Source organism: Taudactylus pleione, unplaced genomic scaffold (assembly GCF_031769625.1).
Source record: "Taudactylus pleione unplaced genomic scaffold, aTauple2 ptg000040l, whole genome shotgun sequence".
Classification (NCBI taxonomy): domain Eukaryota; kingdom Metazoa; phylum Chordata; class Amphibia; order Anura; family Myobatrachidae; genus Taudactylus; species Taudactylus pleione.
In genome coordinates this window covers 34963483-34968978 of record NW_028284442.1, presented here as the reverse complement: position 1 = coordinate 34968978, position 5496 = coordinate 34963483, and the positions used below count along the sequence as shown (strand labels likewise).

The 5496-nt window shown below is 45.5% G+C and overlaps 1 pseudogene; it reads left to right on the top strand.

The window, feature by feature from the left end:
• Positions 1-1173: 1173 nt before the first annotated feature.
• Positions 1174-1336, top strand: LOC148538531 (U2 spliceosomal RNA; annotated as a pseudogene).
• The last annotated feature ends 4160 nt before the right edge of the window (positions 1337-5496 follow it).

Below are 5496 nucleotides of genomic sequence, written 5' to 3'. Positions count from 1 at the left end.
GAAACCTGTAAGGTATATAAGCTGTGTGCTGACCTCAGTGTATGGGACATCTTCTATGCGACCGCAAGCTTCTGGATTGATGACTGTATACTGGGACCAGTGCGCAAGCGTATGTATCGGCTGTACTATTTTCATTGCTTTTTACTCTAATTATTAAATCTTACATTGTGTTGTTTTTTACATAAATAACTTTTTGTGCTTTCCAACCACACGATTGGACTGGAAAACAATTCTTTCTTTAGAGACTTGCAGTGCTAACTAGCGACTGTTTTGAATCAATATCAACACCACCAATGATATTGCTTCTCCTTCGTTCTCGCCATATCAGCATCCGGTAGTTTCTATAAAAGAATCCCCTGCTGCACTCTCAAGTTGCCAGTGCAACAAGTCCCTTAGCTTGACTAAGTGAGCCTCCTCACTGTGCTCCCCAGTGCATTTACTACTTTTCAAGCCACCAAGCAGCTCTCATGCTGTCACCATTCTTCATACGGCTCCCTAGCCGCACCAAGCAGCTCCCATGCTGCCACCATTCTTCATACAGCTCCCTAGCCACACCAAGCAGCTCCCGTGCTGCCACCATTCTTCATACGGCATCCTAGCCATGCCAAGCAGCTCCCGTGCTACCACTATTCTTCACACGGCTCCCTAGCCACGCCAAGCAGCTCCCGTGCTGCCACCATTCTTCATTCGGCTTCCTAACCGCACCAAGCAGCTCCCATGCTGCCACCATTCTTCATATGGCTTCCTAGCTGCACCAAGCAGCTCCCGTGCTGCCACCATTCTTCATACGGCTTCCTAGCTGCACCAAGCAGCACCCGTGCTGCCACCATTCTTCATATGGCTTCCGAACCACACCAAGCAGCTCATCTGCTGCTATCGTTCTCCATTCGGCTCATAGCCGCACCAAACAGCTCCCGTGCTGACATTTATTATCGGCCACCCTTCTATACTCACTCTAAGACCCATTCAAATATTTATACTCTTTAATGCACAGAGATTTCATTAAATCTAGTCTCCACCAGAGAGCATCCGAGTCAAACAAAACAGGACCAAGACCCAGCCCGGGAACACAGCCTCAAATCCCTTTGACTGTGGACATATATGTGTGTCCAGGGACACATTTACTCAAAGTACAGCACAAGATGTGGTCAGAGTTAAAATTCTACATCACAGATCACTTCTCAACCTATTGGCTATTATCAGGTGTTGTATCTGATCTTATCAGTTTAATATCTGATAGGGAGGTCTTCAGTTCGGTATTAGTATTATTATTATTATAGTCAGTTACTTGCGTGGCGTGCACCTGTACCGCAGCATTTTACAGAGGAAACCCATAATAGTACGCAGGTTATAAGACAACCTTGGTAAGAATGCTGCAGTTGTGAGCTCAGGTTCCTGGCAAAATATTGCAAGTACCCTAGCTCTGTTTAGCACTATCTCTCCCTACTGATGAGAGAGGCATCTCTCTCAATTACTGTGACGTCACGCTTCTGGCTGACAGATACACAATTGGGTTTGTACTATAAGAATCAGTTTTCTCTATCTCTCTTAATACATAGATTGTGTGTCCGCTTTGTTGTGTATAGATATCCATATATCTGTAAATGTACATCTCCAAATTCGCACTCTCATACGGGGTTGTAAAGTCGAGACTGTCCCGGACCCAGTTTATTAAGCCGAAGAGTTTCTTTCTTCCCTGAAGGACCTCTGGTCTGGGTGCGGTGGTATTCTGTGAGTTATGAACTGTGGCTCCTCAGGGGGACCATACATGTTTGCACTAACAGCTCTGCTAGTTTTTTTACACAGGGCGCAACTTTTATGAAAGTTGGTCCAGTATCCAAAACCAAGATGTAGAGTGTTGAATCTCGGACCATTTATGAAACTTAGTGGCACTCTTCCTGCTGAAGGTTGCTGGTGCCTGAGACATTGTCTAGAGGTCAGTAGACTCCATGAATGTACCAGAGGGTTCCTGATCACTTGCAGGTAAGGAACTGGCTTCACATTCAGAGGCAGGCACTCTTGACACAGATTCTTTTTACAAGGGTAACAAGCTCAACAACATAAACCTGACATAGCACCTAAAAAGCTGTAAAACCAGAACATCTGCTATTATATATACAAATTCCTACATTCGATTGTGCTTTATAAATCAATGCTTGCCCTGTCCTGGTGACCAAATCCTACTGTATCAGGTTACTCCACTATGGTCTATCCCCTAGGTCGGATTGACCTGGTCAGACTAGCAAGGGATTTCAGGTTCTGTATCTGCCATATATCTCTTTAGGGAGTTATATCCATTTAGCATAGTGCATAATTATCCATATTATTATACTTGTCCCTTCTTAGCTTATCTCTCAGCTGATAGGTTTCCTGTATGGTACATATGGGTCCATGGTACTATTTCAGCCGTTAATTTTCCTTCCTGGAACTATACTCATGGTCAGACATACACCGAGTGTTTGGACCATTCTACCAGCCTTCCCACTGTAAGGTGCCCTGCTTGGGTGCATGTGGGCTGTCTCAGCCATGCTGGCATATTCCAGTATCCTTGTTTAACCACATCTTCTTTCAAGGGCGTCATTCCCCTAAGGGGGGGGACTAGGTTTTTCTGTCAATGATCATTTTTTAGTTTACTGTAATAATGTCATAGGGTGTCCAATCAAACCACCTCTGTGACAGGGCAGTAGTACTCACTCTTCAATGTAGTGAGCATGCAGTATTGTTCTAAGGGATGCGTTTGTTTTTTTGTTACTGACTGTTCCCTTTTTACTCCATTACGATGATATTGGAGGTGTTGGTTTTTATTCTGGCTCAATCTACACCATTCGTTAGCAGTGAGTATCCCCACCTGTCATGCGGAAGACCGGGGTTCAATTCTCCAATGGGGAGGCTATAAATTTCCTCCCCTAAGTTGCTCTGTTTTTGTACTTATTACTCTATGACTTACTGAGGGCGTTCTGTCTTCCAGGTTTAGTTAGTTTGGGTTTTCTTCCAATAACAAAAAGAAAAACTATTAGGATTTCTGGACTCCGGCTGCTATCTGGCCTGCGCTGAGTCTATACATGTCACCCCTGGGGGCATGATATTTTGCTACTTGCCCATTTTATTGGTCTTGAGGTTTTCCTTAATCCTCTTCTTGGTTCCCTCTGAGAACAGGTGTCAATCTTTTTATTGGTGCACAGGTGATCCTAGTTGCTGGTATCATTCTTAATTTTATGGTTACCTGTGTGATCCTGCTTGGTGTTATCCCAGTTGGTTATCCCAATTATCCCTGTACAGTTCTTCCCCAGATGTCTGATGGTAGAGGCCCTCAGGTCTCTCTAAGCTTCTCTGCAACAATTTTCCTAGTAACTCGGCCTTGGCTTCGCAAAGTAGGGTGCCAGGTTTTCTGGTTATTTTGCAAGCAGAACGTGACAGTCTCCATGAGAGCTTGTTCATCTTCAACAAGGTTTTCTCAATATTCCTTGCATCCTGTTTCATATCTGTTTCTCCTATTTGACTTGTGCCAAGAGTCTCTGTTAATGGCGTTTTTTCCATCTCATTCCAAGTCTCCTGTCACTTCCTTATGTTGACGTGGTTCGGCTGTCATTTTTCTTGATCTACATAGATAATCTGGGAGACAGTTCTGCGGTGGGATCTACCTTTGCTTGGTAAGGTCAGAGTTTGTGGCCCTGTCCAATCACTCTCCCTACCTTATTCTTAGCGAGCGGGTTGTGCTTAGCTCTAAACCGGCCATGTAGTTCTTCTTGGTCAGCTGTACCTGCAACTTCTGAATATGGTTACGTTTCTGGTGTCTTGTTCTTTTATTGTTTACATGACAGGCTCATGTTGGTGCTCTCTGTTACTCTGTTTTCAGTGAGTTTTTACGTCTTAGTCGGACAGCGTTTTCTGTCGGTTGGCTTGCCATGTGGTTTTTCGTTGGATTCATTCATGAGTTCTGATGTTCTAATATTTGTTCTCTGGTCGCAGAGTTCTGCCTTTCCCAGCACCATCCCACCCGGGGAGGTCAGGTTTAGAACATCCCCATTGTATATACTCCAGTGTCCCTTAGTGGATGAAGGAGAAAATAGGATTTTGGTACTTACCATTAAATCCCTTTCTCCATATCCATAGGGGACACTGGACGCCCTCCCAGTGCTGGTCCTTGTGGAAGTGTTTCTTTGGTGATTTTTCAACTGCATCTTGTTGTTGTAGCGGGTCAGTTTATGGTCAAATTTGTTCGCCAATTTTTGGTCTCCGATTTTCTAGTTGGGTCCTCCTTGTTATTCCTCTACTTTTGCCTTATTATCCGTCTCCTCTCGGGCCTAGTTAATCTTAACAGAGTTCGGGTGGAAGGGGGGGTTGGAGACAACTACACTTGTGAAGAAATTTAAAATGCCAAGCTCCACTCTTCACCCGTCTATATATCATTTTATATACTCGAGTGTCCCCATGGATTTGGAGAAAGGGATTTAACTGTAAGTACCAAAATCCTATTTTTTCATATCTGCCAAGTTAAGGCAGTAATGACTTCTCCCTTGGCTCATGACTGTAAAAAAGTTACCAAAAAAAGTTACAACCATAGGGACCTAAAAAGGCGCACACAAAATGCTGTCATTGTTCACAAAGGAAATTAACACAAACACTCTGTGGCTGTGCCCAAGGTTGCAGCCATGGGATCACTGGTATAAACATTGGTCATGTGAGTAACCATCATGTTACTCGGTATCGGCCGATTCTAGACCAGTGGAGCCCAGGGCTGAACAGCCAACCGGAAGATATTGCATGAGATTGGTGCCTAATCGTGTAAAATGTACGGCCAACCTGACGACCAGACAATATGTCAGTCCGATTTGGACAATTTTGACGTCATATGTTCCCAGTGATCGTTGTAGTGTGGGCCTTATTCAGAGCCGGACACTCTTTGAGAGCGCTTGCTCTGAATCAGGGTGTCCCTGTGTTTTTTAAAGATGGCCTCCTGGCCGCTCGCTAAGCTGTGGGTGAGCGAGCGGCCAGGTGATGGTCGCGATGGTCACGACCATCACGGCTTGCGAAGAGACCCTTGTGATAGGGTCTCGTTCCCGCAAGCCCCAGTGAGCTTTCGGCTCTAATAGAGTCGGTAGCTCACCCACTTACATCACTCATGATGTCAGTGGGGCCGCCCCCAAACGGCAGGCGTTTAGCCAACCACCACCCCCTGCCCACCTCCAAAATGGAGCAAGCTGTCAATCACAATCGACGGCTGCCCCGCTTTGGTGCGAGACCCATAGCGACGAGCACCCATGCGCAGTGGGGGACCATCGACCCACTTGCGAGCGCTGTGCACTCGCGAGCGGGTCTGAATCAGGCCCAGTGTACGGTAGCAGCGATAAATCGTATATGATCAAACAATACAATATATTGTTCGGTCGTATGCGATATTGGACAGTGTGGGCCTGATTCAGCAAGGATCGTAACTCTGCTTACATGCACGCAATGCAGTTGCTAATATCAACGGGGATATGCAAATGTTTGCAT